Source organism: Triticum urartu, chromosome 5A, assembly GCF_056163025.1.
Source record: "Triticum urartu cultivar PI428250 chromosome 5A, HENAU_Tu73, whole genome shotgun sequence".
Taxonomy (NCBI): Eukaryota; Viridiplantae; Streptophyta; class Magnoliopsida; order Poales; family Poaceae; genus Triticum; species Triticum urartu.
Window position 1 is genome coordinate 36,683,686 of NC_141877.1, and position 21,665 is coordinate 36,705,350.

General features: G+C 46.6%; 1 pseudogene; it reads right to left on the reverse strand.

Moving 5' to 3' along the window:
• Positions 1–795: 795 nt before the first annotated feature.
• On the reverse strand, positions 796–16,347 carry LOC147967789 (uncharacterized; annotated as a pseudogene).
• Between the last annotated feature and the right edge of the window lie 5,318 nt (positions 16,348–21,665).

The window sequence follows — 21,665 nt, forward strand, 5'->3', positions numbered from 1 at the left end:
GCAAGTTCATAAGTGGAGAAAGTGAAGCCTCTGAATTTGCTTGCCAAGGAGCATATATAGCACGTCTGTTTGTTGCCATCAGCTTCAGACGTCCGGTCGTTCATTTCATTGCGGTGCAGCAACATGTGTATGGCTATGATCCATCTTGTAGGAGTACTACATGATAGTATTTGACCTCTGCGCTGCGGTACAAGTGTCTGGCGTGTTTCAGCTACCAAACGTAACGCGGAATTGCGGCCACTGTCCCCCACAAAAAGAAAAAGAAAACCACTGTCAGCACTGCACTTGGTGCCACCAGTTGGTCAGTAGTAATGCCAAGTGATTAGAGCATCTTCAGCCGTTGGCCTCCCAGGGGCGCCTAAAATCGCCCCAGCCGCCGGCTCCAGGGTCGCCCTCAGGCGCGAATAAATAAAGAAAAAGTATACCAAATTTCGGCATAGTTGGGCGAAGTTCGGCTAAACACGACAAATTTTGGTCAACTTGGGCATATATTTGAACAAAGTTCGCTGATTTTCATTACATAGCAAAATATATAATAAACTAATCTAAAAGAAAATTGCTGAACACCGAGTAGTCGCCGTCGTCGCTGCCATCCTCGTCGTCGGCCTTCTCCTCCTTGACGCGGGCGCCCCTGCTGGACCCGGCGTCGTCATGGCGGACTGGTGGCGGCGGCGCGTCGTCGTCGTCGTTGATGACGACGACGACTCCTTCGTCGCGGCCCCGGCGGCGCTCCGCGAAGCGCTGCAGGGCGGCGCACTGGCGCTCCATCGCCATCTTGAGGGAGTCCTGGCGTGCTCATTCAAGGGTCGCGTCGTCGTCGCGCTCGACCTCGCCGTGCTCCGTCTTCACAGCGGCGAGCCCCGGCTCTGCCTTCACCGGCGCGAGCCCCAGCTCCGTCTTTGGCTTGACGAAGCGCAGAGGAGGAGCCGACGAGGAGGCGCGCCGGCCGCCCTCGTTGATGACGATGCCGACGCTGCGAGTGCGCCGGCCGAGCGGCGACTCCGTCGCGGGCTCGGCCTTGACGCCGAGCAGCGCCGGAGTGCCGGAGGAGTGCGAGGAAGAGCGCGAGGAGGAGGAAGAAGAGGAGGAGCCGAACCTCCTTGGCGCCCATGGCCCGTCGCGTCGGTGGTGCGCCTGGGCGGCCGCCCTCGCTGGGGGTACGCCATCGGCGGGTCGTTGCCGCCCTCGAGGTGCGTCAGCACACCCTCGAGTGTGCGGCCGGGGACGCCCCACCACAGGCGGCGCCGCTCGCTGTTCTTCATGCCGCCGACCACCGCCGCGCCGTTGCTGGACGCCAGCCGCTGCTGCTGACGGTGCTCGAAGTACGCCGCCCAAGCCGCATGGTTGTTGGCGGCATACTGGGGGAGGGAGAGTTGGGCGTCGGTGAGGGAGGCGCGCACGACGTCGACCTCCTCGGCGAAGTACCCGGGTTTGGCCACGGTGTCGGGCAACGGGGGAATGGGCACTCCTCCGTTGCTGAGCTTCCAGCTCGTCGGCCCAACGCGCATGTCCGGCGGCGCCGGGATGTTTGCCTGGAACAGGAACCAAGACTCTTGTTCGCGGAGCGAGCGGCGGCCGAAGCCGTTGGCCGCCGCCTCATCTCCGAGGAAACGCTCGACCATCGGGAGAGGGAGGGAGAGCGAGGACTCGACGGCGGTGCTTGGGAGAGGGGGCTCGGCGGCGGCTCTCAGGAGAGGCAGAGCTCGACGGCTAGGGCGGCGAGGGCTAGGGCTGGTGTGGCGAGGGAAGCCGCCGGCTTTATATAGCCGTGCCGCGCCCGTGTGTACACGTGCGAGGGAGGGGAGGCGTCGGCGCCGCCCGTGAGGAATTAATGATAAGGCTGACCGGCGGCAGCCTTGCCATTGATTCCCCGCAGGAAACCGAGGCGTGGGGGAAAGACGACGCGCGGTATCGCTGATGCGGTAGGCCCGCGGCTCTTTCGCGTCAAAACCGCTCGCCCCGGCGTCCCCGAGCGCTCCAGTGCGCCGGGTTCGGCCTGAGTCCGCTCGCACTAATTTTGACTCAGGTCGATGAAAATCAGACTCTTAAGGACGCGACTGAGCTGATTTTTTTACACCGACATGAAAAAATCGCCTGAAAAGGCCTTTCTAAAGACGCAGCTGGAGATGCTCTTAAAAGCTCAATTGCTGGTGCTGGAGAGGTCCAGCAATGTCTACAGCTATAAAAGAAAACGAAATGACTTGAGTGGACACTCGGATAGATTCAATGGAACCTCAGAGAGAAAGTCACGGATTTAAACCACATCGCTCTCGCCGCACTGCACTGCCTCCTCTTCCCCAATAATTCATTCATTCAACCTCATCTTCCACAGCGATCCGTCCATCCCGTCGAGCGTGCTGCCTTTCTTTCTGACATCTACATCCACACCACATCGCTGAAATGTCTCTGTGGATGTGTGATCCGTTTTTCAGGACTCGGTCTTGTGATTTGAAGCTAGTTTTAATGTGTACTACAAGGTCTAGACGTGCATGCAGTTGTATCATCTAATCTACGGGTGTGATGGTGTTGCATCGAGCCTTTATGCGCTGTGCTGTTAGAGCATCTCCAGCCGCGTCTTCAATAGGTCCCTCAGACCATTTTTTCGACGCCGGTATCAAAAAACGTCTTAGTCATGTCTCAGGACGTCGAAAAACACCGGTTCGGTCCTTTTTTCCGCCCGGCAGTTACAGACCGAACCCGACGCACTGGGAGACAATTGGGGGCTCCGGCGCAAGGGAAAAGCGCGGCTAGCCCACGCCGTCAGGGGAAAAGTCAAGGTTTTCTTCCCCGACTAGCCTCCCACCCCCCATGCCCTCAGTCACCACTAGCTATATCCCGGCGCCGTCCGCCGCCCTTCACCGCTAGATAGCTATTCCCCGCCGGAAAAAATAGCAGAGCTTCGCCGCGGCAGCCCCTCCAACAGTAGCTGGGCGTTTCCGGCCGCGGAGGGGCAGTTTAGCGACGGGTACACGCCCAACGGGCGCAAAGTCTTCGGCGATTTGCCTGCCTCGGCGATGGACTCAGATGACGAGGAAGCGCTCGTCGCGCTGCTGGAGGAGGAAGCCGAGGCCGACGTCCAGGAAGAAGAGCATCTCATGGTGCTCGTCGCCCTCGCCCAGCTGCTGGCGAGCAATGAAAAGCCGCGGTGAGGTGGCTCGACGTCGGGGCGGGTGAAAGCAAAGAACCGGCATCATCTCAAAGGCTACTGCATGCTCTACTTCGACTACTTCGCCGATGCTCCACTTCACGGCGAGAAAACATTTCGGCGCCGTTATCGGATGAGCCGAAAGCTCTTCCTCAGGATTGTGAATTCCATCCGGGAGTTCAACAACTACTTTAAGTGTAAGATGGATTGCACCGGCGCCCTTGGATTCACCTCCATCCAGAAGTGCACGACAGCGATAAGGATGTGTAACGCCCTGAGACCGATGTGCCAGGTGTCTTCCAGTTATTCGTTGTTGTTGCCTTGTCATTGCTTGCGTGTCATGCATTTCATATCATGTCATCATGCACATTTCATTTGCATACGTTTTCGACTCATGCATCCGAGCATTTTCCCCGTTGTCCGTTTTGGAATCCGGTGTCCCTTTCTACCTCTTTTCGTGTGCAGGTGTTAAACGTTTTCGGATTGGACCGAGACTTGTCATGTGGCCTTGGGTTACTACCGGTAGACCGCCCGTCAAGTTTCGTACCATTTGGACTTCGTTTGATACTCCAACGGTTAACCGAGGGATAGAAAAGGCCTTGTGTGTGTTGCAGCCCAACACCCCTCCAAAGTGGCCCAAAACCCAACTAAACCCCCTCCATCATCTAGGCTGTTCGATCACGATCGCATGGCCGAAAACCGCACCTCATTTCGACTCTCCTAGCTCCCTCTACCTCTATAAATAGGTCTCTCCCCGAATTTTTCGCAGATGAACCCTAACCCCGCTCCTCTCATGCCACCGGACATGTCCGCTCGCCGGCGGACGAGTCCACCCAGCCGGCCACATCGCCGAACCAATCAGCGCTTGCCACGTCAGCCCTCCCGCCGCCGCCGGCCAATCCCGCAGCGCCACCTGGATTCCTCTCTCTCCTCCAGCCGCCGCGGCCCGCGGAGCCCGTCGCGGGCCCGGATCCCCGCCACCGCGCCCGTTCTAGGGTTCCGCTCGAGGGGAGGAGCCCCTCGACCCTGCAGCCTTCTGCCGTCCTCACCGGGGCCCGCTGCGCCGTCGCCGGTGACCTCTCAGGCGAGATCTCCGTCGCCTGACCTTCTTCCTTCCCCCACTCTCTCTCTCATGCCCTCTCTCTCCCTCGCAGGTCAACCACCGCCGTGGGTTCCTGCAGCCTCGAACTCCATCCCTCGCCCGCGGACGGGATCCGCCGGATCCGAGCCGCCGCGGTCCGTTCCCGCCATCCGCCGAAGTCCACCGCTGGAGCGCTGCCCCACCTCGCCGGAGATGCGCCGCTACCCCCTGCTTTCCCTCGATCCCCTCTGGATCGAGGAGGACGACGCCAGGCGCCATCTCCCGTGGGCCCCGCGTACGACCCAGTCAGAGCCAGCCCGATCTGCTTCCTCCCCCTCGTCCTGGCCCAAGGCCCATGGTGAGCTACGCCTCTAAATCCCGCCCGAGCGTCTTATAGCTATCCTCCGCGCATCCGATTCCGGTGATCTTTATATCGATTTCGACCGAAATCAACTCCTCTTTCCAGTGGCACTCTTGGATTTCCAAGTTGAGGCCAGTTTCAATCTTTTCTTTCCAAATCATGCATATGCATCACATATCGCTTCCCGCATATCCTACCATGTTTTGCATCATGTTGCTTGAGCATTGCACGTGGTTGATTGTGTTCTCCTTTGCTTGTGTTCTTGCTTTGGGTAGAGCCGGGAGACGACTTCGTGATCGAGGAGCCCGTTGAGTATGTTTACGAGGTTCAAGCTTTCGTTTTCTCGAAGAACTTTGCAGGCAAGATGACCATACCCTCGAAATCACTTCTATCTTTGCTTGCTAGTTTCTCGCTCTTTTGCTATGCCTATGCTGCGATACCTACCACTTGCTTATCATGCCTCCCATATTGTTAAGCCAAGCCTCTAACCCACCTTGTCCTAGCAAACCGTTGTTTGGCTATGTTACCGCTTTGCTCAGTCCCTCTTATAGTGTTGTTAGTTATAGGTGAAGATTGGAGCTTGTTCCATATTTGGAACATGGTTATTTTGTTGGGATATCACAATATCTCTTATTTATATTAATGCATCTATATACTTGGTAAAGGGTGGAAGGCTCGGCCTTATGCCTGGTGTTTTGTTCCACTCTTGCCGCCCTAGTTTCCGTCATATCGGTGTTATGTTCCCGGATTTTGCGTTCCTTATACGGTTGGGTTATAATGGGAACCCCTTGACAGTTCACCTTGAATAAAACTCCTCCAGCAAAGCCCAACATTGGTTTTACCATTTGCCACCTAGCCTTTTCTTTTCCTTGGGTAGGCCTGCCCAAGGGTCATCTTTATTTAACCCCCCCGGGCCAGTGCTCCTCTGAGTGTTGGTCCAAAATGGGCAGCCCGCGGGGCCACCTCGGGGCAACTCGAGGGCTGGTTTTACTCGTAGCTTGACCTATCCGGTGTGCCCTGAGAACGAGATATGTGCAGCTCCTATCCGGATTTGTCGGCACATATGGGTGGCTTTACTGGACTTGTTTTACCATTGTCGAGGATGTCTTGTAACCGGGATGCCGAGTCTGATCGGATTGTCTTGGGAGAAGGAATATCCTTCGTTGACCGTGAGAGCTTGTGATGGGCTAAGTTGGGACCCCCTGCAGGGATTGATCTTTGGAAAGTCGTGCCCGCGGTTATGGGAAGATGGGAATTTGTTAATGTCCGGTTGTAGAAAACCTGAAACTTAACTTAAGTAAAATGCATCAATCGCGTGTGTAGCCATGATGGTCTCTTTCCGGCGGAGTCCGGGAAGTGAACACGGTGTTGGAGTTATGTTTGAACGTAGGTTGTTCTAGGATCACTTCTTGATCATAGTTTCTCGACCGTGCTTTGCCTTTCTCTTCTCGCTCTCATTTGCGTAAGTTAGCCACCATACATACTGGTGCTTGCTGCAGCTCCACCTCATACCTTTTACCCTATCTATAAGCTTAAATAGTCTTGATCGCGAGGATGTGAGATTTCTGAGTCCCCGTGACTCACAGATTACTTCCAAAACCAGCTTGCAGGTGCCGATGATACCGTGCAGGTGACGCAACCGAGCTCAAGGAGGAGCTCGATGAAGATTGCGTTCGTTATGTTGTTCCGTTTTCCAGTTGATCAGTAGTGGAGCCCAGTTGGGGCGATCGGGGATCTGTAGCATTAGGGGTAGTCTTCTTTTACTTTGGTTCCATAGTCGGACCTTGATTGTATCTGGATGATGTAATATTTTATTCATGTATTATGTGAAGTGGCGATTATAAGCCAACTATGTCCCCTTTTCCTTATTCATTACATGGGTTGTGTGAAGATTACCTCTCTTGCGACATTGCCTTCGATGCGGTTATGCCTCTAAGTCATGCTTCGACACGTGGGAGATATAACCGCACCGAGGGTGTTACAAGTTGGTATCAGAGCCGACCCTCACGGTTACACGGATGGTTGCGGACAGGTGCGTGGTCATGTTGTTCATGACGTTTGTGACCCGTCGTGGCACACGGCATGGCACATGTACCGAACTGGAAGCACAGGCGTATGTGCCAAGAGGGAACGTTCCTGTGGCCCGACGAGGACGTCGGTTCCTCTGAGTGGGGGTGTATGTGATGGCCTGGCTTATTAGGGATGATAGACTACTCATGTCAATAAGGAATTCCTTCTTTTCCGGGAGCCCATTCGGACAGAACTCCAAAGTTAAGCGTGCTCAGCTTGGAGTAGTGTCAGGATGGGTGACCGACCGGGAAGTTGCTCCCGGGTGCACATGAGTGAGGACAAAGTGCGCAGAAAAGACTAGTATTGATCTGTGGGGCCAGTCTAGATCCCGCCAGGAGTAACGACCACCGGCGGGTGTGTCTGGGGCGTTACAGGATGCTTGCATACGGAGTTCCCGGTGATTCACTCGACGACTATGGGCGCATGGCCGAGTCCACCAGCATAGAGTGTTTCTACAAGTTCTGTCGGGCAGTGGTGGCCGTGTTTGGACCGCAATACTTGAGAACACCCAATGCGGAAGACACTGCTCGGATTCTAGCACAGAATGCAGCAAGAGGATTTCCTGGGATGCTTGGAAGCATCAACTGCATGCATTGGAAATGGAAGAATTGCCCATTTGCTTGGCAAGGGATGTACAAAGGCGCCAAAGGTGGTTGCAGTGTGGTACTTGAGGCGGTGGCCACACAGGACCTCTGAATTTGGCAATCCTTCTTTGGTATGCCAGGAACTCACAATGCCATCAACGTGCTGCAGTGCTCTCCTGTCTTTGCCAAGCTTGTTGAAGGTCATTCTTCTCTGATGAACTTCGAGATCAATGGGCGGCACTACAACAATGGGTACTATCTAGGTGATGGCATCTATCCGAGATGGTCAACATTTGTGAAGACGATCTCAAACCCTGTGCCAGGAGGCAAGAACGTCTGGTTTGCGAAGGTTCGGGAGGCTTGCAGGAAGGATGTCGAGCAAGCATTTGGTGTGCTTCAATCTCGATTTGCTGTTGTCCGGTACCCCGCTCAGACCTGGTCGAAAGATCAAATGTGGGAGATTATGACTTGCTGTGTCATCTTGCACAACATGATCATCGAGAGCGCGCAAGAAGACCCAGTGTTTGACACTGAACCATACTACAGGTAGGGTCCTCTAGCCGAAGTTGATCACTAGCTACCGGCAACCTGGACTACCTATCTCAGTATGTGTCAGAAGATCCGAGACCCACAGGTGCATCATCAACTGCAGCAAGATTTGATAGAGCACCTATGGAAGGCTCAAGGGCCACGCCGGGCGCGACGTGTGATGAAATATGAGTTTTTATTTGTTGAACTACATAATTTGTATTGAACTATTTGTTATTGAAGTATTTGATATTTATGTGATGAAATATGTAATAAAAAAATATGTGAATAATTGAACGCCGAACAACGGCGAACCACGTTAAATATAGGCCTATTGTCGCCCATATGAGCCCTTTATTCGTCGAAATAGGAATAAAAAGTGGGCCAACATCAACACCTGAGGCGAGCTGAAGACGATGACTGAATGCAAAATCGCCACAACGCCGATTGTATCACCGGCTTGCTCCAAGGAACGATTTTTTATGCGTCCTAAGGGGCGAAACTCGGCTGGAAATGCTCGCCCAGGGAGGAATTTATGTCCGACAACAGCCCAGCCCAGTTGTCGAAAAGGACAAACCGAGAAGATACAACTAACCTTTTCGTCATCACAACACTGGCAAATAAACTGAATTTTGCGTCTAGAATGTGTGGACACGACTTTCACTGAAAATTGGGGACCGGCCCAGCATCACACAGCCTCATGGACGGTGGCTCCTATTTGCCCCCTTAAGCGCGCTGCTTATAGCCATTTCTGGTTACATGGCACAACACTTCGTGGCAAATTGAGCCAGCCCATGTAGGATATTTTTTTCCACTGGTTTCCTTCCCATGAAGAATCTAGAGGTTTTTATTCTGTTTTTTTCTAGCATGGGTTTTGCTCGGTTTTCTATCTTTTTTTTTGTTTCCTTTCATTTTTTACTTTATTTTTTATTTTTGTTTTACGTTTTTTTTCTTTTCACTTCTTTATGTCAAATGTGTAAACTTTTTCCAATTTGAAAATAATTTTCAAATTTTTGAATATTTTCCAAATTTCATGAACTTTTTCAAATCCATGGACTTCTTTTTAAAGTTTTGTGATTTTTTCCTAATTCGTCTTTCATTTTTGTAATATTTTTTAAATTACGACCATTTCCAAGTCATGAACTTTTGCCAAAAAATTCGAACTTATAAACTTTTTTCATTGTCATGGACTTTTTAAAATTATGAACTTATCAAAGTCGTGATCTTTTTCAAATTCATCATTTTTTACAAAATTATGAAATTTTTCTAATTATGAAACTTTTCACATTGTGTGAACTTATTTAATTTTTTTGAATGTTTTTCATTTTCATGAACTTTTTCAAATTATGAACATTTCGAAGCCTCAAATTTTTGTAATTTTGTAATTCTTTTTCAAATAATGAACTTCTTTCATTTTCGCGAACAATTTTCAAATACATGTACCTTTTGTAAACCATTAAACCATTTTTTGAATTCTTCAATTTTTAAAAATTTCACAACCTTTTTTGAGAAAAGTCAACAATCAGTGGTCAATGCCTGCGACTCAACTGACCGGGTTTTACTTTTGTTACGAAAAGTGACCTGGCTTTAGTGAGCTAGAAAGGAAAAATGGCCACACGAGCAAACAACCAAAAGCGAACTATTGTTCAGTCGCGGCCAGCGTAAGCACACGAGCGTCAGCGTGCAATTGGGCACTGAAGGCACTGCATAGGTGCTCCCAGGGTAGGTCGAGAACTCCTCTTCGGCCAAATCAAAAAAATTAAAGAGCACTCTTTGCAAAAAGGTCACTTCCACCTTTCTATATGCATCACTTGTCGTAATCTGGGAGTTTTCTTTTTGTAGATTCGTTTATTCAAATCGTTTTATCTCTTAACCCATGTATCCAAATATCAAATAATTTTCACCATTGGATTCCTCGTGCCGAGATCTTCAAAACTAGATTTCATGTTGATAGATTTTGACGAACTTTTTCTTCACGAGAAAAAACCGAACGAAAAAACCAAATCGGGAGCATATTTTTTTCCTTTCCGGAAGAAAATCCATGCCTCCACGAGAAGTAAATATGTGCCTCTCGCGAAAAAAAGAAAAACCCGTTCTTCTCCGTTTTCGAGAGGCACGAGTGTGCCTCTTGCGGAAGGGAGAAAACCTTTTCCGTTTCCAAGAGGCACAATTGTACCTCTCCTAGAAGGAAATAAATGAGTTTTTTGCGCAAAATTTATCTTTCAAGGTTTTTTTTTCAAAACCTATGAAATACCGGAGGAAAACCAAAAAGGCAAAAAAACCCATCTACCTAGCCGAAAACGCGTGCAGAAATAAAGAAAATCAAAGATCGGAGGAAGCGCCCAGAGCGCAACATGTGGCGCAACTAAGAGAGCGCCAAGTGGCACGCTTTCATCCCACCCCAGGGTCAAACGATCGACTTAGATTTGAAATAGTTTGCCTGTTTGAAATGTTCAATTTTTTTCAAAAAACCATGTATTTTGGGAAAGTTTGCAAGTTTGAAAAACGTTCACGACTTATGGGAAAAAGTGCATGAACTTCAAAAACTTTAAAAAATTTCAAAGAAAAGTTGAAATTGATGAAGAAGAAAAAGGAAAAAAAAGAAATGTATAGGAAAAAACCGGCTGGAAAACAAGGTCATAAGTTTCCGGAAGATTGATAAAACCAAATTGTGTAAGCAAAAACAGGGCCAGGAGCTTCCGATAGGTGGGAGCAACTAGTTGGCGAGCGTTCCTCCAGGAGCCTCCCAACAATTACTTGGGGTGGGATGAGAGCGTGCCAAGTGGCTCACTCTCAGCCGCCGCCATGTGTCACGCTCTGGACGTTCCTTCTGAATTTATTTATTTTTATTTTTACGCACACGTTTTCAGCTTTTTAGATTGTTTTTTTTGACTTTTCGGTTTGTCACCGTACTTTCTAGCTTTTCAACCAAAAAAAACTCAGGAAAAAAAGTTTTGCGTGAAAAAATGTGTTTTTCTTTTTTTTTCTTCCGTGAGAGGCACGATATTTGCTTCCGCCAGAGGCATGGTTTTGCTTTCGCGAGGGGCACGGCCGTGCCTGTCGGAAAAAAAATATATCATGTTTTCTCTTTTTTTTTCATGAAAGGCACGGTTTTGCTTCCGTGAGAGGCACAGAAATTAAAAAGACGTGTTTTCTTTTTTTTCGTGAGAGGCACGGTTTTGCTTCCGCGAAAGACACGGCCGTGCCTCTTGAAAACGGGGGAAAACGTGTTTTCTTTTTTTTTCCAGGAGAGGCACGATTTTGTTTCCACGAGAGGTACAGCCGTGTCTCTTAGAAACGACTTCCGGAAAGGGAAGAAAAACATGCTCCCGGTTCGTGTCCGCTTTTTTCATGATTTTTTTCATTAAAATCTATCAACATGGTAATTTTAAAGATCGCAACACGTGGACTCCAATGGTGAAAACAGTTTGAGATTTCGACGCACGGTTTCAGAGAAAAAACATTTTAAATAAACAGATCTATGAAAAAACTTCTCGGTCGCGATAAGTGACGCACATGCACTATGCCACTTGTCGCAACAAGAGAAGTGGGAGTGATCTTTGAAAGAAGTACTCCTACTGATTTTCGAGATGGAGGTGGCATGTGCTCGCCTGCAGGAGTTTTATAGATAGGCCTGGCCTAACAGCACGAGGCTAGCGTCCTTCACGCACATATTCTTTCCTTTTCGAGCGTTTTAGTTATGTTTATATTTTTTATTTTTAGTAATTTTAAGTTTTAATTTATTTTTTTATTTCAAAAATATTATATTATTTCAATAATGAAAAAGTGTTTATCACCACAAGTAACAAAATATTCATCCACTATAAAAAATGTCTTTGTCAATTTTAGAAAAATATTCGTGCCATTAAAAAAATCGTCACCTTATAAAATGTTCATGCATTTCAAAAATATGTTCATGAAATTTATAAAAAATGTGTGCAATGTAAAAAGTTGCCTATTTTTGAAAAATGGTTTGGAACATTTAAAATAATGTCCATGGAACTTTAATAAAAATTTCATGCATTTCAAAATATATATAAGCAAAATTTTGGAAAATGGCTATACAATGTAAAAATGTCACCGTAACTTTTCTCAAAAGTTTTGATGATTAAAAAATAATTTTGTGACAAACACTTAACATATGTTTTGCATGTTTAAAAATAATCAATATCTGTTAAATAATTTCACCGTGTATTTAATGTTCAATGTGCATTTGATAAAATGTTCAATACGTAATTCAAGAAAAATGTTCAATGTGTATCTGAGAAGTGTTCAACCTTTAGACAAAAAAAAATGTTCAACCTGAATTTGGAAGAGGTCAACGTATATTTGAAATGTGAAGAAAAATGGAAACAAAAAAAATTAAAAGAAAAAAGGGAAAAACTAAAGACCAAACTAACTAACTAGTAAACACCGATAAAAGCACATAGAAATAAAGAGAAGATATAGCTGCTTGGAAGCTCTCAAAACTACTCTAGGAAGCTCCATTATTGGGCCAAGTTGTTAGCAGAGTGCCAGAGGCGATACATGGGTACTTTTCGTAGTAAGCGAGCTATAGCCCTTATGTTGTTCGTGGAATATCAAAGAGAGTGATTATACAATAGAGGACTAATGGACGAGAAGTGCATGAATGAACCCAAGTACATATGAACCTAATTTGAAAAACACATTTCTAAATTCTAAAAAAATCTGGAAAAAAATTGCACGGCTACGTCTTCATGTTCTATGTGTGTGCGTAAAGTTTTTTAAAAAATAACTTTTTTTGTGGCCTATGCAAAAAAGACAAAAAATTATGTCGTGGAACACTATTTAGATGCACTGAAATTTGTCTTTTTTGCAGAGGCAAAACAAAAAAAATATTTTTTCATAAAAGTTTGTGCCGCGTACACACATTTGCGAACATGTACGCGTGACATTTTCTTTTAATTTTTTTGACATTTTAAAACATGCTTAAAATGCATTTTATGAAAAGTGGGTGCATATGCCCATGGGTTCAGATGATGCCCTCTTACTAATGGACCTCACATAGCATACTCCTATCCCGCCAAGTTCCACCTAGCCTATTTTGGCCATTAAACACAATGCAACTAATCAGCGGGTGCCCCCCTCCCCCACTTCCTATGAGGGTGGAAGCTTAGCAACAAGGCACACATATAGTGTGATGGCGACACGTAAAGCGCATAGTAAGCCTAAGTAATGTGGGCACATGTGTACTTCACCTTGTACGAGCACGATTTTCTTAACGCATGTGGAAGCACATCTTAGTTTACTACGGACCATAGGTCACTATAGTTTGGGAGCACACACTACTATGTTAGTTCATTTTTGGAATATTGATGACCCATAAGTATAGGAGATCAAATGTAGTCTTTTTGATAAGTAAGAGTGTCGAACCCAGCGAGGAGCAGAAAAAAATAACAAGCGGTTTTCAGTAAGGTATTCTCTGCAAGCATTGAAATTATCGGTAACAAATAGTTTGGTCGCAAGGTAATTCGTAACAAGTAACAAGTGACAATAGTAATAAGTGTGCACCAAGGTAGCTCAATCCTTTTTATAGCAAAGGACAGGCCGGAATGTTCTCTTATAGTAAGCAAAGCGTTCTCGAGGACACATGGGAATTCATCTAGTCACTTTCATGTTTATTTGATTCGCGTTCGCTACTTTGATAATTCAATATGTGGGTGGACTGGTGCTTGGGTGTTGTTCTTACTTGAACAAGCCTTCCACTTATAATTACCCCCCCCCCACTCGTAAGCATCCACAACTATGAAAGAAGAATTAAAATAAATCTAACCATACCATAAAACATATGGATCCAAATTAGCCCCTTACGGAATAACACATAAACTAGGGTTTAAGCCTCTGTCCCTTTAGCAACCCATAATCTACTTATTACTCCATAATGCCTTCCCTTAGGGCCAGGTATGGTGAAGTGTCATGTAGTCGACGTTCACATGACACCACTAAAGGAAGCAACAACATACATATCATCAAAATATGGAACGAATACCAAATTCACACGATTACTTATTACAAGACTTTTCTCATGTCCTCAAGAACAAAAGTAACTACTCACAAATCATATTCATATTCAAGATCAGAGGTGTACTAAATATCATTAAGGATATGAACAAATAATATTCCACCAAATAAACCAACTAGCATCAACTTACAAGATGTAATCAACACTACTAGCAACCCACAGGTACCAATATGAGGTTTTGAGACAAAGATTGGATATAAGAGATGAACTAGGGTTTGAGATGAGATGGTGCTAGTGAAGATGTTGATGAAGATTGGTCCTCCCACGATGAGAGGATCATTGGTGATGACGATGGCTTCGATTTCCCCCTCCCAGAGAGAAGTTTCCCCAACGGAATCGCTCCACCAGAGAGCAAAAGTGCTCCTGTCCAGGTTCTGCCTCGAGAAGGCGGCGCTTCATTCCAAAAGCTTCTCTCTGATTTTTTTCTAGGGCAAGTGGCATCATATAGGAGAAGATGGGCCCCGGAGGACTGCGAAGGGGGACACAAGCTCGGGGGGGGGACACCAGGCTTGTTGCTTCCTGGTGGGTCCCCTGATGGTATTTCTTCCGCCAATATTTTTATATATTCCAAAATAATTCTCCGTGAATTTTCAGGTCATTTGGAGTTGTGCAGAATAGTTGTCTCCGTTGTAGCCCTTTCCGGTCTAGAATTCCAGCCGTCGGCAACCTCCCTCTTCATGTAACACTTGCAAAATAACAGAGAAAAGGCATCAGAATTGTATCATAAAGTGAAATAATGACTCAAAATATAATAAATAACATTAGGAAAACATGATGCAAAATGGAGGTATCAACTCCCCCAAGCTTAGACTCGCTTGTCCTTAAGTGAAAGCCGAAATCGATAATCATGACCACACATTTAGAGAGAAAGGTGTCGACAAAAACAAAATATGAACATGAAAGCATCATGATCATTATTATAACAGCAATGTATCATCATAAAACTTCTCATGAATAATCGTTCACAAGATAAAGTATGACTCAGAAACATCATTGAAAACTAACAAACTATGATCTCAGTCACTGAAGCGATTACACTTTATCATATTATCAGAAAGAGTCTATGTAAGAGCTTTATTTAGCAAGTTCACATACTCAACTATCATTTAGTCTTTCATGATTGCTGACACTCGCGGCATACTTATGGAGCAAAAGTTTCAGCCAGACACATAGAAAGATAGGGGCTTATAGTTTTGCCTCCCAACTTATTTACCTCAAGGGTAATGTCAACAATAATAACTTATGATCACCTACATTCAACTGGATATATATGCCTAGATCTTTCCCCACCACATGAAGCTTGCGAAGAGAGAAAATAAAATGGAATAGAGAGAAGAATACTATTGACTCTTGCATAAAAGTAAATACATAAAGTAAAATATAGACCCTTCGTAGAGGGAAGCAGAGGTTGTCATGCGCTTTTTTGGATGTGCAAGCTCTTAATGTAAAGGAACGTCACTTTATATTGCCCCTTGTGATAGCAACCTTTATTATGCGATATGTTGCTTTTATTTCTTCCCATCACAAGTTCTTACAAAGCTTATATTCCCTTACAATAAAATATCATACATATTTAGAAACATTTTTTATTGCTTTTGCACCGATGACATCTTACTTGAAGTATCTTATTCAATACATAGGTAGATATGATGGACTCTCATGACATGAAACTGGGTTTAAGGGTTTTGTGATGCACAAGTAGTATCTCTAATTAGTGCGGATTATTGGCTAGCAAAATATAGTGATCAAGCTGTAACGCCCTGAGACCGATGTGCCAGGTGTCTTCCAGTTATTCGCTGTTGTTGCTTTGTCATTTGCTTGCGTGTCGCATCTTGTCATGTCATCATGTGCATTGCATCATCATGTTTTAAAACCTGCATCCGTCCGGGTTTCCCAGTTCCTTCCGTTGTCCATTCTGAGCCTAGACACACTCGCACGCGCCCGCGGCATGTCCGAAATAGTATTTTATAAGTGGCCGGAAAATGTTCTCGGAATGGGTTGAAAGTTGGCATGCGGTGTTGTTATGTTGTAGGTAGGCCGCCTGCCAAGTTTCATCGCATTCAGAGTTCGTTTGATGCCCCAACGGATAACTATAGCGACATTATAGTCGGTCAAAACGTCGCACGTTTTCGGTCTTCGAAAACAGTTGCCGGGCTGCACTCTTCTCCTCTCATCTCAGCCCAACCTCTTTTCGCAACCCACTTGCAGCCCACCTAAATCCCCCCTCCGTTGCGGACCGTCAGATCACGATCGGAGGCTTCGAAACGCTCCTAAAGTCCCCCAAACCCACCAAAACCCTAGCCCCTTCCTATTTAAGCAACCCCCTTGCCATTTTGGGCCTCCCTAGCCCCTAAACCTTCCCAAACCCTCCTCCCACCTCTCAGCCGGCAGCCACCTACCCCCCCTCCACAATTTCAGCACCGGTCTATCCCGCCGCCGCCACTTGGCGCGCCCTTGTTGCTGCAGCGTCGCCGCGAGCCGTCTCCAGCCAACCCGCTCACAGAACCTCACCTCCCAGCCGCCACCTGCAGCCATCCCTAGCGCGCCACCTGTCCCCTGCCTCGCCCCCCGCCGCCGCGGCCCGCCCGAGCCCGAGGTCAGCCCGCCGAGCCCATCTGGAGCCACCGTGAGCCCGCTTCGCCTCCCCGTGGCTCCCGAAGCGCGCCCGCACCAGCGCGTTGCGCTCGCCGGCCTCCTCCCGCCGGAGTCGCCGCCGGCGACCCTCTCCGCTCGGGTGCTCTACATTGCCACCAGTTTGACCTCACCCTGACCCCGTCTCCTCCATCTCCGTTTCTCTCCCTGCTCCCTAATCTCCCTCCTCTCTCTGCCTCGAACAGCAGCGCTGCCGCCGCCTTGGATCTCCGGCGAGCCCAACTGGCCGGATCCTGTCACCCACGTCGCCACCGCGGGTTCCGCCGGCCGGATCTGGCCGGGAGTGGCCAGATCCGCCTTGCCTCGCCTGCCTGGCCTCCTCCAGCCCCGCCGCGAGCCCACTGCTGCCGCACCGTTGCGCTTTCGTTGCCGGAGTCGGCGACGCCTCCGCCCCCGCTGGCGAACCGCCTTGGAACGGTTCGTCCGGTTCACCAGCCCGGTCCACCTGAACTTGTAAACCGCTCCGGACCGCCCGGGGTTTTTATTTTGCAGACTCCACCGACCGTCCTGTAAGGCCCAATGTGAGCAGCCCAGTCCCAGCAGATCTGGCCCATGTCATGTTTTTTTCCGTTCCACGAATTTGTCCGTTTTTCCGGCGAATTACTGTTTTACAGAAAGCCCCCTAAACTTCATGCATGTAATAACTTCACAACCGTGCATCGAATCTAAATAATTTATACATGAAACTTGCTTAGAATTTTGTCTAGTTTCATAATATGTATCTTTCATCCATGTTTAAAATATTTAAAATGATGTTTGGTTAAATTTGCTCCTATGCCATGTTAAAATGCCTTAATTCATAACTTTTTAACCGTAGCTCCAAACCTAACAAATTTTATATGTAAATGGGGGTAGAAAAATGCCTAGTTTAACATGGTGGCATCACTTTGCATGTTTAACAACTCTAAAATATGGTTTAGGGCAGAACAGGACCAAACCTAATATATGCACATGGGGATTTACCGGAATTGTTGTTCGTTGTTTCCGGCCTCATTTAAACTTGCCTAGATAGGTAGTTTTCTTTTGCTTCACCCTCTTGCCATGTTTAACAACATTTAATATTGTTGGGTACATAAACGAGATCGAACTAAATAACTTGATGTGGTGTTTCGTCAATATGCAACCCGTTGCATATTGAGCCCCACTTAACTTGTAGGGTTGCTTGTGCATTTTGCCATGCCATGCCTCTTTAAACCGGACATGCATCATACTTGATTGAGCATCATGCCATGATTATGTGTTGGTTGTTTACTATGTTGTGTGCTCCTTTCCGGTGTTGCATTTTCGGGTTGGTTTCGGTAACGTCGCGTTTGTGAGGACCCGTTCGACTACGTCCGTTTGCCTTCTTCATGGACTCGTTCTTCTTCCTTGCGGGATCTCAGGCAAGATGACCATACCCTCGAAATCACTTCTATCTTTGCTTGCTAGTTGCTCGCTCTTTTGCTATGCCTATGCTGCGATACCTACCACTTTCTTATCACGTCTCCTATATTGTTGTACCAAGCCTCTAACCCACCTTGTCCTAGCAAACCGTTGATTGGCTATGTTTACCGCTTTGCTCAGCCCCTCTTATAGCGTTGTTAGTTGCAGGTGAAGATTGAAGTTTGTTCCTTGTTGGGACATGGAGATGTTGTTCCTTGTTGGAACATGTTTACTTGTTGGGATATCACCATATATCTTATTAAATTAATGCATCTATATACTTGGTAAAGGGTGGAAGGCTCGGCCTTATGCCTGGTGTTTTGTTCCACTCTTGCCGCCCTAGTTTCCGTCATATCAGTGTTATGTTCCCGGATTTTGCGTTCCTTACGCGGTTGGGTAATAATGGGAACCCCTTGACAGTTCGCCTTGAATAAAACTCCTCCAGCAATGCCCAACCTTGGTTTTACCATTTGCACTAACAACCTACCACCTTCCCTTGGGTTCTGCAGACTCAAGGGTCATCTTTATTCTAACCCCCCGGGCCAGTGCTCCTCTGAGTGTTGGTCCGAACTGAGCTACCTGCGGGGCCACCTCGGGGAAACTTGAGGGTTGGTTTTACTCGTAGCTAGTCTCATCTGAGTGTGCCCTGAGAAAGAGATATGTGCAGCTCCTATCGGGATTTGTCGGCACATTCGGGCGGTGTTGCTGGATTTGTTTTAACTTGTCGAAGTGTCTTGTAGAACCGGGATACCGAGTCTGATCGGAATGTCTCGGGAGGAGGTCTATTCCTTCGTTGACTGTGAGAGCTTGTCATGGGCTAAGTTGGGACTCCCCTGCAGGGATTTGAACTTTCAAAAGCCGTGCCCGCGGTTATGGGCAGATGGGAATTTGTTAATGTCTGGTTGTAGACAACATGAAACTTAACTTAATTAAAATGCACCAACCACGTGTGTAACCGTGATGGTCTCTTCTCGATGGAGTCCAGGAAGTGAACACGGTGTTGGAGTAATGCTTGACGTAGGTTGTTCTAGGATCACTTCTTGATCATAGTTTCACGATCGTGCTTTGCCTTCTCTTCTCGCTCTCATTTGCGTATGTTCAACCACCATATATGCTAGTCGCTTGCTGCAGCTCCACCTCATACCTTTTACCCTACCTATAAGCTTAAATAGTCTTGATCGCGAGGGTGTGAGATTGCTGAGTCCCCATGACTCACAGATACTTCCAAAACCAGTTTGCAGGTGCCGATGATACCGTGCAGATGACGCAACCAAGCTCAGGAGGAGCTCGATGAAGATCTTGTCCTTTATGTTGTTTCGTTCTAGTCGATCAGTAGTGGAGCCCATTTGGGGTCGATCGGGGATCTGTGTAGCATTTGGGGTAGTCTTCTTTTATTTTGGCTCCGTAGTCGGGCCTTGATTGTATCTGGATGATGTAATGCTTTATTCTTGTATTTGTGTGAAGTGGCGATTGTAAGCCAACTATGTATCTCTTTCCCTTATGTATTACATGGGTTGTGTGAAGATTACCTCACTTGCGACATTGCTTTCAATGCGGTTATGCCTCTAAGTCGTGCTTCGACACGTGGGAGATATAGCCGCATCGAGGGCGTTACAAGTTGGTATCAGAGCCTTCCCTGACCTTAGGAGCCCCATTGCTTGATCGTTTTTAGCAGCCGAGTTGTGTCTAGAAAAATGTTTTGAGTCATTTAGGAATTATATATCGGAGAGTTTAGGAATCCTTTTACTTCCCAGTCTCTTCATCGCTCTGGTAAGGCATCCTGATGTAGAGTTTTGACTATTCTCTTCTCAAATTTCACTAAATTTTTTTTAGGATCATGCGGGTATCTTGGAATCGTTCCGATGGTTTTGTGACGAGAACATTGTCTTGGTGCCTCCTGTCAGGGGTTTTGTGGCAGTGTCCCGGGGAGTTGAGCTCTGAGGTGTTGTCGTCATAATTTTATCGTTGCAGTTCTGGAATACCTGAGTTTAGTTTCGCCGACATCGAAAATCTCTTTTATGCAATTCGTTGGTGAGATAACCTCGACGCCACCCAGTACTGGGGCGGGAGTTCGGGAGTATTGTCATAACTCGTATAACGGATGCTTTTCGAAGGTTGAGGTAGACGATTTCCGAAGGTTTCTTGGTTATGTGTTGAAGGATGGATACAGCTGGATGTAGGATTTGCTAGTTTGGGTGAGATATTATGCTTCCCCTGTATCCCCAACACCTGATTGCATAACCGGAAAATTTCGGGAGTTTCATAGGTGGGAATTCAAGTAGCTCTTAGGATATATCTTTCCGACGGATATATGATATGAAATTGGGGTTCGACGTCTAGTGGTCCGCCTATCCACGGTCGGTTTTACAGTGGTCTCGTTGTGTCTTAAAGAGTCCTTGGCTATGCCGACTCGGGGACGCTTCGTATGTCATGTGCACTGCCTTGTATATGATGGTGCTGTACGATCGAGCCCGTGTAGGCCCCACCACGAAAACTTCGGACGAAATCTCTATCATATGTTTGTTCCGACTTATTTTGCAAGCCAATCCATTGTTTTGTTTTGAGTTGTGGTATTCGAGTTGCTTCAGAGACAAATGTGGATTCCATCCCTTTTCTAAGCGGTGTTCTCATATTTCTATGTGAATACTAATCCTTCATGATAATTGAGATTGTCATGTTAATCCTTTTCAACCGGTGTGCTTCTCTTTAAGTGGATCCGATCATTTCAACATCCGCAAGATCAAGTATCAGTTCTTCTCAATGGTGTTTGTTTCATCTGTCTCCAAGTTGCCTTTGTTTTTCCCGCCCACCCACCCTTTGTTTCTTCAAGGACTCAGATTTTGTTCATTAGGTATCCATTTTATTCTTGTGAAGTCTCTCCATTCTTTTCCTTCAATGTTCTTATCTGGTGATTCTCATGAAGATTCTAACGGAATCTCAAGTTCATCATTATTCATTCTCTTTCTTCTCCGATGGAACTAATTCAAGCTTTGTTGATCATATCCTTCCCTCATTTCAAATGCCTTCTCATACCGGTGCACCTCATAATATTTCATTTCTCGATATTCAATTCTTACGGAGTGCTCAAGATATCTCGAAGATTCATGTGTTCACTCTGCTTTCGTTCAAACTTTTTTTTTCGAGGATGTAATCTCATTCAAGCCTTTTAATTCAACCGGTGCTTTCTCTCTTTTAAATCGTTCTATAGTGTTTTCTTTTGAGTGGGCCCTAACCCACAGGTATTTTCCCAAGATCTTACCTGACTCTTCTTATTTTCCCGGAGGTAACCTCAATTTCATTTCGAAGTTTAACGTAAGAATGATATATCATCAGTCAAATGTCTTCTCCAAGATCTGTCAAAATCTTTTCATCGTGGGCTCAACTTTTCCATTCTTCATTCCGGAGTGCCTCAATAATTATTGGTGGTGTTTCTCATCGTAATTCTCAGATTTCGATGACCGAAGAAGAGTTTTCCTCAAAATCTTAACCATTCTCTCAGAGATGCGTAGTTCAAGCTTGTCGCCATCCTCTCATAATTGTTTTCCATTGTGAGATTTCTTTTCACTCATCCGGTGCAAATTCAGGAGTCTTTTTAGTCTGATTCTCCGGAGGCCATCATCTCATTATTATTCATTTCAGCTGGCAGCTCACATTCTCCAAATCTTACCGGGGCATCGTTCGAATATCCTCTAATCAGTTCATGATCTCTTCGTTCCCATGGATCTAAACCCTCTCATGTATCTTCGTTCATTTGCTAATTTTCCCGGTGTTTCTTTATC